The 13308-nt window shown below is 42.4% G+C and overlaps 1 long non-coding RNA gene across 4 annotated transcripts in view; it reads left to right on the plus strand.

Annotated features, from left to right (window-relative positions):
• LOC124850827 overlaps window positions 1–13308 on the plus strand; it is a 221612-nt gene that overhangs the window by 56837 nt on the left and 151467 nt on the right. For 3 of the 4 annotated variants that reach the window (XR_007031772.1, XR_007031771.1, XR_007031774.1), the window contains one exon: window positions 10127–10218. The exons of the other annotated variant lie outside the window; for it this stretch is intronic. This is a non-coding gene — a long non-coding RNA (uncharacterized LOC124850827). The remainder of the gene's footprint in view (window positions 1–10126; window positions 10219–13308) is intronic. 4 annotated transcript variants of the gene reach the window in all.

Below are 13308 nucleotides of genomic sequence, written 5' to 3' on the forward strand. Positions count from 1 at the left end.
AGCCCCTGTCCACTTCCACCGCTGCTTAATATTTCACACACTCGCTGATGGGGGAGGTACATGGCTTTCGGAGCTAATAGAAGCACCACATATTGCACACACACGGGTGACCTTGGAGAGCAGAGGTCAGAAGCTGTTTTGTTGTGAAGTGTCAGTGTGAAAAGGGCCTTCTGTCTGTAGCCTTGAAAACCTTCAGTGCTGTGGAGGTTTTCGCGTGTCTGTCAAAGTACACTTATTTTACCTTTATAAATGTTTCCATCTCACTTTCTTTCCTTTTATTATTTTTCTGCTTTCTCTCACTTACATATATAGGAGCTCCGCATCCCTTTGTCTGCAGTCTCAATCTCCATGCCCACACACACACACCGACGTCCAGCCAACTTACAGTATTTCTATTTGATGACACGTCGGCAACAGCAAACAGATTGCAGTGCCGGGATATATCAGATATCTCTAGAAATCTGACATTTACGGGTTTTGTTTTTTCTCTCCTTCGCCCCATTTTGCATAGAATCCATTCCGCCTGCCTGTGTCCTCGCACCACCCGCCGACGTCAGTCAGAAAAAGTTGGGAGTTTTATGACTGAGCGGTTGCGAGATCTTTTTTAAGAAAAGCCGGTCATAAAAGGGGACCAGAGTTCATTTTGTGGTGCTGACCAATTCTGAGCCCTCAGGGGGGGGGGGGGAACTGCTGGAGGAACGTTTATTTCCACTTATACTTGACTGCACATCGCCTGAGGCAGACACCTACTCTATGCATGCCTCCACTCTTCGGCATCGTCAGACCTGCAAATTGCCAAATAACAACTAAAAGTCTGTGTACGGCTCCTAAGTGTTTTTTGTTTTTTTTCTGGAACAAGATGTCTGGGCTCCGTTTGATTCATGATGCGGTGAGACAGCAGAAATGATGGAAAAGAACAGCTAATGGTGCCGGTTCACTGGCGGTTAACACGAAAAGGCATCTCTCACGTACAGAATGGAGGCTTTGGTTTATTGGATGTGCAGAGTAAATCCTGCCTTGATGCGAACTTGTTCTTAAAAGTCTTCAGATTTGACTGCAGATTAGTGACTCATGCACAACGAGGCCCTGTAAAAAGATTGACAGTGCTGCAGAGAATTAAAAGACGGAGGTGTTTATTGTCAGGCACCGCACGAGCACGACTTGTCGAAATGTCACTTTAATGCACCGGGGGGAAAAAACCCAAGCAAAAACATACACTGCTTTGCATTGTGTTGTCACACTGGGCCATAAAGGGTTCTCTGGATCGATGACGTCAAACTGCTCAACGCGTCCGCATAAATTTTCCATGTTTGTGCATTGTTGTTGTTTCAAGTGTCTCTCCAAACAAGGCGGATGAGTCAGGTGTATAGTGAGATTAATGAATCCGAAAGAAAGTAAAAGAAGAGAAAGATATTAAAGCCTTTGCTGTCTCCCAGATCTTGTATCTTGCAGATCTTGTTTGTTCAAGACCAGGTAGATATTTTTCATTTTGAAAATGATTACCTCCACCAAGGAGGTTGTCTGATTGGTTCGGTTTGTCTGTGTGTTTGTTTGTTTGCAGGATTACTCAAAAAAGTTATGGACGGATTTGCATGGAAACATTTTTTAATCAAAGATAGATCTCAGCCATGGTTACAGGTGATTACGTTTTGACAGGGATCCGGATCCCAATCTGTAAATATTGTTCTTTCCGTATACTATTTAAGTGGACACATAACAAGAAGATATCAGCACAATCAGTCAAAAGAAAATGTTTTCAAGTAGTTATAGGAAGGTGTACGGATTAGCATGAAAATGTATGTTCATGAGTCGTAAAGCCACGTTGTCGTCAATATGCTCAGATCATACGTATGACTTTATTGGAATCGTGTCTCTTTGTTGTGTTGAAAATTGACGCGGCTGTGAAGTTGAGCGATAACGAAGGTTAGCCAATCAGGCAAACGCAACAAACCGACAGTGTTCATCAAGAGTTGCACATAAGAAAACTTTTATGGCCTTAATAGTTCTACTGAGCTCTTCTCTTGTAGTACGGTTAAAGCTTTAGGCTATTTTACTGGCTCAATTTCCTATTAGAGACAATAATGATGAGGATGATGATGATGATACTTTCAGTAACGGTAATGGATACAATTACCTTTTATAAACTGTTATGTTTCTCCCTAAAGCCAAAATTTTCCCTTTCCAATGATGTTATTTTGCAAGCGGCACCATTCTGGTGCGTTGACTTAAACACCATCCATGAAAAGGGATGATATTTGATTTAAAACATACAAACACCCCGCAGCCCCAAAGCAATTCTCTGCCTCACAAAGGCTTTTTACAGTAATTAAAAATCATCTCTCCCATTCCGAACACCAAGCAGTGCCAGTGAATTAATAAAATGTGTCCATTGTTGACTCTTGTACCCGTCTTAGGGTGGAGGTGGAGTGTAGTCAGTGCAGTTCTTTTTATTTGTTTCAATTTGAAGAATTTTGGATTATATATTCTGGAGCTGAAATTGTACAACGCAGATATTGAGATCTTCGAGATTAGTGCAATATTTCCTGAGCTGGTATGAGTTTGCTACAACAAATATTGACTTTTACTCTTAAAATTTATTTAGATCCACATATTGGATTGGTGGATATAAGCCTTCCGCAGATATATCGGTATCGGCGCTTAGGAATCATTGACAGATTTATGTATTGGTATCAGAAATCTTCTACCCCCTAATATTGATATTGGCACCGGCCCCCCAAAAATCCATATCGGTCGGGCTCTAATTCATATTCATATGAACATATGGAAGGTACACATGACCCCATTAGAAAGGATCAGTGTTCACCAAATTTGAATTCGACATGGAAAAAGAAAAGGATATTGGAAGGATTTACTCAGCAAACCTCCTAATCGCAGTGATTCTGTTGGAGTGAGATGATTTCCCACTAAACTTCAATTCAATTCAGTGGCGTACTTTTCAAACGGTATCGTTTTCACACCATTTCTGTGTTCATCTCTATCCCTCTCCCTTTGATTGAAACCACAACGATCAACGTGGAGAAAAGTTTTTTTTCTTTTTTCCCCGTCAGCGTCTTCATGCAGATCACATTTTCCTCCTCTGCTCCACTCAGAACAGAGTATCCCCGTCTCCCTCTCAGCTGGAACACGGTGCAGTGCATTCCCTCGTATCAACCACACCCGGCGATACACCTGGCACTCTTGTCATTAGCGGAAAATTCCTTGATTGCGTCGAGCTGCCGACCTCCCTGCGTCTCATACCAAATCTCTTGTTCAGCCAGGCACACACAAGATGACAGAGTTAGAGATTAGCTATATTTCTTTATTTTTAAAGATGTACTTTTGGGCATTTTCAGGCCTTTATGTATACGATAAGTGTTCGGCGTGAAAGGGGGGAGAGGGTGGGGAGGAGACGCAGCAAAGGGCCGGGGGTTGGAGTCGAACCCGCGGCCGCTGCAGGAGGAGCCTCCTTATATGGGGCGCCGGGGCTACTAAAAGAACTAACTGACGCCCCGAAGATGAGCTATATTTCTAACGTGAATTATGCGGGCCAATGCTGCATTTTATTCCTTTTTTTTTTTTTTTTAAGCTTAAGATGTTTACCAGAGCCCGACCGATATGGACTTCTAGGGGCCGTTGCCAATATCAATATTAGATAGTATTACAAGATTTTCGGTACAATATATTGGTATATATATATACATATATATATATACTCACATATATATATATATATATATATACTCACATATATATGTATATGTGTGTGTGTGTGTATATATATATATAACCCTAACCCTAAGATCCTGAGATCTTTTCATTAGTATAATCCTAAAATGTTGTTATCAAACCTTTATGACGGCGAAATGTAGTTGCCTCTTAATACTTTACTAGTTTAACCTTACACTTTAACATAAATATCAATAAATTAAAAGAAAACACAAATTCAACCAAATACATAGAACTTGAATTAAGAAAATATATATATATATGTATTTTACGTAAAATGTAAACACAGATGCACATTTTTGTATATGTCTGTGAAAGGCTCATATTTGTCAGTGTATCGGTCGGGCTCCAATGTAAATGTTATTTTATTCAAATGTAAATTCAGAAATATGTGTTTGTATCCAAAGTTCGCCTACACACTTACAGAGCTGATTAAGTCAGAGTTGCATGGAAACATGAAGTAGTTCAACCTTCTTTCGTTCTCATTTGCCCCTCCTCCTCATATGTGTCGTACCTCTCCTGGTGGAGTCGTCGCCATCAGACCAGAGGAATGAGGCGACTTTACTTGAGAAACCCTCGGATAGAAGTTAACCGCTAAAGAGGCCTCTGGGAGGGGGAGGGAAAAAAATGATAATCATGAGATGCTGCTGTGTCTTAAGGAGGCTTCCCGCTGAGAGGGGAGAATAAGACCGACTCCCTCCCTCGTCCTCACACCCCTTGACAGCCACGAGTGGGGGAAGTGGGCGAGCGAGCTGGAGGGGAAGGAGGGCAAAGGGAGGGCGAAGGAAGGAGGGATCCGGAGGCTTTTTAAATGAAAGCGAGAGTGTTTTGGGAGGAGGATTTTGTGCCCTGTGCCCTCATCAACAAGTCTCCTTATCCACCGGGGTCCAACGGCTCCGCTGACTCAATGAATAATTCCCAACGTCCTCTGGCCCCGGCGCTGACCTGGCAATGAGACTATAACTAATGCATAGGCCTGGCTCTCGACAGTCACAGATGAGAAGGAGTAAGATGCAGATTTGGTTTATTGGATAATATTTGAGGGGTATAAAGTCACATTCTAGGCTGATTCTTTGTCTCAGCTCCCCCAGAAAAGCCATCGTTTGGTATTCGCACCAGGAAGTGCTGGCATATGCAGACTGCGTCAGTTAGTTTAACCCGCCCAATGTCCCACCGATACCCGGCAATGTCAAGATTTGTATTTCTCCGTGTTTCCTATTTCATGAGACAGTGATGCGTGACAGCGATGACAACAACTCCAAGGTGCAGCACCGGCCAGGTATTCACAGAGCAGCGCTGGCATAGCTGTTGAATTTTGCTCCCCCCCCCCCCCCCCCCCCCCCTTCCTATTTCACGTTTTTGCGAAAAGCTATCAGGAATGAAATTCCCACCTGTCATCAGAGTCCAAAATTTAAAAAATTCTACACAGGTCATCTTAAACTTGAGTGGGAGTCCCCAAAGTTTGGGATGGTTTAAACAATTTCGATGAGTAATGGGTGGTCCGTATTCACAGTAATCCAATATATCACATCCTCTAAGACGTCTGTGATCACATATTTAGAGGCATTAGTCAACATTCATCAGAGAAATTAAAAGCTTCAGCTTCTTACCCTTTATTATTCAGTACAGAACCCCCCCCCCCCCAACCCCAACCCTCCCACAGTTAAACTACAAGGCTAATTCCCCTTTCCTCCGACGTCTTGACACCGATCACCCCGCTTCTTCAGCAAACAGGTGGAAACAATCCCTTTTCTCTCCTCGGTCCATTTCATTCGTTATTATGTTAATTTGATTTTCCCTCCACAGGCAACTTTGAATTGGGTATGTCTGCCGGTGATTAGCTCCTCGCTCGTCCTCGGCTGTGAGTTGAATACAGAATCCGGCCGCAGAACGGGGCCAAAACAAGGCACGTCTGCAATCCCACCCAACGTCCTCTCCCCATGGGCTCGCCCTTGCACATGTGCTGCAATAAGAAAATCTTATTGATGTCTGAAATACAGATGTCCCATATCTGTGAAGAGTTGTATTTCCCTTCAATATGTTTTCCTTTCAACCCTCATGCATGCAAATGACGGCCCATTTGATTCATGCTGGGAAAGAGAGAGAAAAGGGAAAAAAAGGAAAAAGACCACTTGCTTATCTGTTCATTTAACTGCTGAACTTTAAGAGTGCAGCTGGTTTGCCCAAGAGAGTCTGGGCTATTTGATGAAGTTCTGAAATGCATTCATTCAAATTAAATGCTGCGCTAGTTTGAAAAGTTCGAAGGTATTAAAAAAGATTATTTTGCCCGGTGCATCTGTCCAGACCACCTGTTTTTTTCAATTCATACAGGAGGCTAGTTCAAATCTTGTCACACACAGTAGCAGTTTTTTAAGACTGACAGTTTAATCGCCGTCTCTGCTGTTAAAGGGACACTCCACTGGTTTTACACACATATATCAATCAATCCATCCTTCTGGACCTAATCTACCGAGTTTGTCACCACAGTTAGAAAGTAGGTAAGTAATTATGTCCTCTCAATTGAATAAAACAACAACAACCAAACTCTTAATATGAAGTAGTCATAAATAAGTAATAGAAATTCTACTAGAGCCGGGCCGACGGGGATTTTTGGGGACCAATGCCAATATAAGGGAGAAAAAATGTATGATACCGATATATGGACCGATATATTTAGAGCACATATATAATTGTCATGACTTCTAAGATGTCGTAATCGAACCATTATGACCCTTAATGTAATTGAGGCTTGGTATTTTACAGTTTAACCGTAAACTTTATTATAAATAACTATGCATTAAAAGAAAATGTAAATACAGTCAAATATATAGAACTTGAATTAAGAAATATAAACAATTTTTGAAATGTAAAATGGTAATGTGAATAAATGAACATCAGCCATTTTGACACGAGCTAGAAGGTAAACAAAGGTGTTACTCAGACATTTTATCTGTTAGCTTCTAAGAAGTAACGTGAAAGTTACACTGATGGAAAATCACAGTTGAAGTGCAGTGCAACCCCCTTGTGGCAGGAAATGGTATAGCAGTGATTGCCGGCTCCCTCAAAGCCCCACAATGTGATTTTTTTTCAGCTGTCAATACCGTAGTCTACCGTGTATGTAACTGAAAATTGCATAGCGCCCCAACTTATTACAGTTTGAATGAGTTTATAGGGGAAAAAAACAAAACTAGTTTCCAAAAATAGAATTTTTGATACACAGGGTCATTTAGTGACAAGCTTTTTACCCTTTCCCTCTGTGTTTCCGAGTGATAAAAGACAAGTGCATCGACGTTAGGATATGGCCTCACCAATCGCAGGCAGCCCAGATGCTAGAAAGCTGTCAAAACTGGCTTGATCCAGGTTCGGGGTTAATTAAACTTGCAAACCCTGCGGCGGGCGCGGGCTTCCAAGGCCAGGACTGGAGAGGACACGAGCTCGAGGTCAGCGGGACCTTGTTAGGTGAAGCACGGGCTTGACATAACAGCGATGGGAAATGGTTTGTACGGTTCAGAGAAGGGGCAGAAATGAGTAGGCCACAGTAGCACTCTGGGAGGGTGAGAAATGAAACTGCTTCGGCGAATGCTGGGAGTGCATTTGATCCAGCCGCCACGAGCGGGTAGCATCGCAAGACAGGTGATTGCCAGCAACCCCCCCCCCCCGTTCAAGCCGAGTGTTGGTGAGAGACGCATGTCGGATGAGCAGCTGTACAGCAGCTCTCTGCTTCCTGCCAGCTTGTTCAGCAAGGTGACCTTAAACTAGTTTGGCGGTGGTCCCAAGGCTCAAGCTGTGAATCTCACAGGAGGCTTTAGCGGCAACAGAAATCACTCTGCCACTCTTGCCAGCGATTACGAGGGGCCATGTCTGTGAACTCGCCACACTTTTGGTTTTTTTTTTACTGTCCGCGCCCTCTCGGCGAAAAATGAAACAATGCGACTGAATGACAGTGAGAAATTACACCTTGGGTTTAATCTTGGTTTGGGCCGGCGGAGGATATCGCCCGCATCTACAGTACGTTTTATCACATCACAGGCCATTCATACACAGCCTGACATGAATCATCTTCACACAAGTGACAGGTGTCGGCCGTTTCAAAGTGTCGTGTGCAAAAAGAAACCGCGACTAATTTTTGCAAATCATGTGGCTGTTAAAAGTTTTAAATGTCTGTGTCTGATGTGCGTTGAATTAACAGCTGTGACAGTGACTCAACTGTGTGATTTTTCTCACCTGAAGATCAAGAGGTGCTTCTCTCCCAAGTCGTCTCATTAGCACTCGGTACAGGAATATGGGTATGAAGTGACATACTGTATCGAGTGACATCCATTACCATGAGCTAATAGGTCTCTTCTGACATTTCCAAGTAACTTCAGGCATAGAGCCACATAGCTGCAGCGAGAAGAAGGCCTTCAAGTGAGCCTCTGGGACCGAAGCCGATCAGCGCGCGTCTCTATGCATCAAGGACCCCTGTCTCATGGGTGCTCTATTTTTCGCCAACATAAAGGTCTTCTGTGTTCCAAGTCTCACTTAACACAGCTGCACATCTTACACTTCCTGGCAAGGCTCTCCAAAGAAACCGCAGTTAGTTAAAGTTGGGTATTCTGAGGCAGTGTCATTATCACTTTGGGCTATATAGTGTGTGTGTGCGTGCGTGCGTGTACAATTGTAGACTTTTGTACGGTGCCCGTGAAGTGCAAATCACAACGACAAATGGGAAAACACAAGGGCAAATCACAACACATCATCGCTGTTGGGTTTTCTTATTTGTCACTGTTTTTCTTATTTTGTCGTTTGTTGTTTCTCTTTGTGTTTTGAGATTTGTTGTTGTGTTTTCCCACTTAGCGTTGAGATTTGCACTTCGCGGCCACCGTACCTTTGAGTACCGAATGTTCTAATGAGAAAGATGCAGAGGAATCTATGTTATCACTGATGGCCAGAGTTGATTCTTGAGATGATAGACGAGTGTCGTCTTCAGGGGGAAGATGAATTCAGACACGTTGCTCAGATGGCTCGCAGTTCAGACACTGTTTATTACAGCTCTGGTTCGATACTCTCTCTGCACGCTGCGAGGAGGTTGGACAACGGACAGAGCAACACAACAGTTTATATACCACACCATCAACTCACACAAATTTAGACTTTACCATACAAGGTTGAAACTAGTCAAACCTGTAGGCCTGCAACTAAAGATTATTTTCATAATCGATTAAACTGTCGATTATTTTCCGAATTAATCAATTAGATCTTTGGTCCATAAAGTGTCGAGTCTTTCGACAGTTTTTGGAGTACCAAGACGATATTTTGTCCACACACCGAACATATTTAGTTTTCTGTCACATTTAAAGGCTGAAATCAGAGAATTTAGACTTTTCCCCCCATAAAAAAAACTTGAACCGATTAATCGATGATCAAAATAGTTGGCGAATAATTTAGTAATCGATTACTAATCAATTAATGGATTAACTGTTGCAGCTCTAGTTATCTGAATGTATAGCCAAATACAGTACGTATTACAGTATGGAGTCCTGAAGCTGACAAAATCAGTAGTTCCTTACACTACTTGGACATATTTAGGTTTGGAAGGCCGCAGCCAATGATTGCCTCTTTATTATGCACTTCTGATGCAGCCCAATCTCAGTCATGACTTCCGTGTCTGTGAGCGTGAGTCATTTTACTCACATGTCTTCACGGTGGATTGATGTGTCAAGAGAAAAAAAGTATTAATCGCCGGAACGGGATAATCCTCTTCCTCCACGTTCGGCTTGCCATCCTTATGTGACCTTTAGGAGAATTAGCCATTAGCCGGAGGGAGGCTCAGAGTGCATGTTGTGCAAAGGCCACTGTGAAGGCAGCGCAGCACCCAAAGGGAGCAGAGGTGTGACAAAGAAGCTCACTGCAGACGCCTCGAACAATCCCACCGCTGCTATTGATTCCAGCGGCGTACGCTCCAAGCTTTCACACGCTCTGTTTTATATTGAATGTTCCAGGTGACGAGCCATGGCTTTGCAGCAAATGCAATTTTTCAAATTGTTTAAAGATAGTTTATAATATATAATATTGTAATTACGATGTACTCAGCAATTATTGAATCGTCTTCTTCAAATGAAATGATTTCATTGTACTTTCTGATATCCTTGAATCAGTTAGTGAAATGATTTTACTGCCAAAAAGATGTTTTGTCTTTATTTTCTCCTATATATATATATATATATATATATATATATATATATATATATATATATATATATATCATTTTTCATTTTTTCTTTCATCGTAAATCTCGGGGACGGAATAGAGCGGAAGGTCACTTTGCTTTAAAACAGCTCCACTTCACGAGAGCAATGGCGTCACAGAAATGATTGACATTTGAGGGAAAATGACTATCTGTTTTTCTTTCTCTGTGTAGGTTTTCCGGTTGACGTTTGCCGGGTTTAAGCCAACTTGTCGAGGTGTTTAGAGCCAAATGTGGAAGTGGGAGGAGCGTCTTGGTGGTTTGGGGTAAGGAATAGCGTTTCTTTTCATAACAAATAGATTCCATTAATGATAAATAGACGTGTAAATTGTGTTCGATGCACCATACAATCGATCAGTTCAGTTCTTCATGTGGAGTTATGGTGTGTGAGGTGAAAAGCAAACGGTGCTGGATGAGTTTTGAATTTGAAATTTGCTTCATGTTGTGTGAATTGCAACTGGCAAATATCACTTTTTAGTGAAAACTATGAAATGGCGTATATATTGACTATTATTACGAATAATTGGCACTGTGATAACTTTTCCTCTGGTGCTGCCATGAAGTTAACGTTTTGGTGAAATGCCTCAACAACCAGTCTATGATTAGACGCAGATGAAGTAACTGGTCAAGCCGCTCTTGTAACCAAATTTGTAGCCATCGTGTCACCTGAAATACGATTTTTTTGTTTTAATATATTATAAGCTTTAGTATATACAACTCGTGTGCAGAGTATGCAAGTATGCAGAGGGAGTGGATGTCCCTCAGAAGCTACCAGAAGGTTGGCTCTTCTGGCAGTGTATGAACGTGTGGAAGAAAAGGAATGATATGAATGACCGAAGAAAAAAGTGCGGTGAATAGCAGCGTGACGTTCCTGTAAAGCGCTTCGAGTGGTCAGTACGACTAGAAAAGCGCCGTATAAATGCATGAAGTCCATGTATGCATCGCCCCTCCGATGCTTTTCTTCTGTTTTTATGCCATGACGCGGTTGTCCACGAAAGTCTGCGGTGGGCGTGACGCTGGTATTGCAGGTACAACGGCCGCCCCCGTGCACGTCCGCCTGCACGTGTTATATGTGCCACTTTGCAGGCCTCAACTTTAGTCTGCCATTGTTTGGCGGAATCACCTTAATCAAAGACTATTGTCAGGAGCACAATGTGCAGCCACAGACGTTCACACACAAACGCAGCCTCACGCCTCCTCATTATCATGTAGAGTTCACCTTAAAATGGACCCACTTTAGCTCCAGCGGAACACGGCGTGAACCCTCACTCTTAAGAAGTTCCTGCCTGCAGCAGTGACGGGAATAAAGGTGTGATTGGACAACCTGTTTCAGTCGGGAGGAGGAAAAAACAAGAAAAGGTGAATTGGATGGAGAAATGGAATCGGAGGAAAAAGTGATCGATCCTTTTAATCAGAAAACGGGATACGGCTCCATGATGAGGGCACTTCTTAAGATGCCATAGGAAACCTTACAGACCACACAGTGCCACCTAGATTTCCAACGAAAAGGAAGCTGATGATAAATGAAAAGCATTAATGTATTTTTTGGGAATACATGATTATGATTAGTGGGTAAAAAGTTGAGGACACAGTGGTTGTGTCCGCTGTATTTTTGTTGTTGGTTTGTTTTCTCCGAATTTGTTGAGTTTTTAGAGAGCTGTGAGATTTTTATATTGGATATCTTTTTGGCTGGTTACAGTGATTTATTTATGAATACTTTTAAGACAACACATTTATAACAGATTCATGTAACTCCTGACAAACGGCAAACCAGTGAGAACCACATGTCTCCAAACTATACTAAACTGAAAAGAAGTTTTTCGAAGGGACATTTTCAAGTTTTGAAATGAATAAAGCCTGATGACGCCATCGGAGTTGACTCTGCTACTGTGGCTTGAGTCTTAAAACGTTTGACGCACTGAGGGTGTGAACAATGCAATGAAAGATTATATCAAGTTGCATTATGGGAAATGAAGCATCCAGTGTGAGCTCGTCATATTCTTTCAGCCGAAAATGGGGAAATCACCCTGAAAGTGCTGCAGTTACGTAGTTCATGTGTCGGGGAAATTCTACTGTGTGTAACTTTTAACTTCTGGGAACTAACATTTACAGAAAATATAAGTTCAGAGTTACAAATGTACTGTTTATTTTCATAAAATGTAAAAAAAAATTAATGAAACAACCTTATTAAAGCCTGTTTACTGTTGAATACATTCATCTTCACACTCTGAACTCTGAAGAAATGCTTTTCTTCAATATCAATTGTACAATCGTCAAAATCCTATTTAATCATTATCTGATTGAACTAGATTTACTCTATCCCCTTTACAAAAGATTTCTTTCCCCATTGATTTATATTATATTTTGTATTTGCATTGATTCACCTGCGGCTGTTGTGATGAGCACCGCAGAGGTAACCTTTAACAGAGCTCTCATCTGGAGCAAGATTTCTTGCAGTGACTGAAAGGTGCGAGACATGCCCTTAATCTATGTTAATATTAAAAGCCTGATAAATGTGAGAAGGGTCTCAAATGAGAAGAGGGGAGGATTAATACTGTTTTATTTATGGCCCTCATATTCGGTGTTGTCTGAAATATTGTCCTGCGTAGATCACGGCGGCGACAGTAGAAGAAGCAGGGCAGCTCATGCAGCCTTTTCATATTTACCAGTGTAGCCGGAGAAGAGGGAGGGCCATCAACAGTTTTGGCAAACAAAAGTGGACGGCTTCAGGCTGCAGGTTGACCTCCTTGTGTCGGCGGCGATCATCGATAGTGATCTCGCGGCCGAGAGCTGTGCGTACGGCACGTCTCATCATCTGCACACTGCTTCTGTGAAAACATCTGGAGGAGAAGAGATCCCTCTCTCGCTGTCGTCATCCACCTCTGTCCCCTCTGCTGCCTTGTCTCTTCCCATTGTAACTTCAGGAGTTACTGTCAAGAAGTTTCAGAGGTGACATCTGGGCCTCACTTGGCGTCGCTTTTAGGGGCTGGGAGTCATGATGGAAGTTGGAGTCTGGATGTCTTGGAAGGACTTTAGTAAGAGAAGCAAAAAGGAGCTGTGGTACCACAAGGGGGGAGAAGGCGACGAAATATTACGTTGCACTTTTCCCTCACAGTCTTCGCCTCCGTCGATATAATGTTTGAGCGTCGAGGTCGCATTCGAGCTTGTGTCGAGTACTGTGCCTGAAGTTGGTTATGCTGGTAGTAATACAATGATCATATTACAGTGGCGACAAAATTAATTCAATTAAACGTAAAGACTTCCACCCGCCGAAAATTGACAACACGCCGACGTCAGTAGCACGACCATCCACAAACCATTCAATGGTGATGACGACAGGACGTAGGTATGTCAAA

Source organism: Scophthalmus maximus, chromosome 12, assembly GCF_022379125.1.
Source record: "Scophthalmus maximus strain ysfricsl-2021 chromosome 12, ASM2237912v1, whole genome shotgun sequence".
NCBI classification, from domain to species: Eukaryota; Metazoa; Chordata; class Actinopteri; order Pleuronectiformes; family Scophthalmidae; genus Scophthalmus; species Scophthalmus maximus.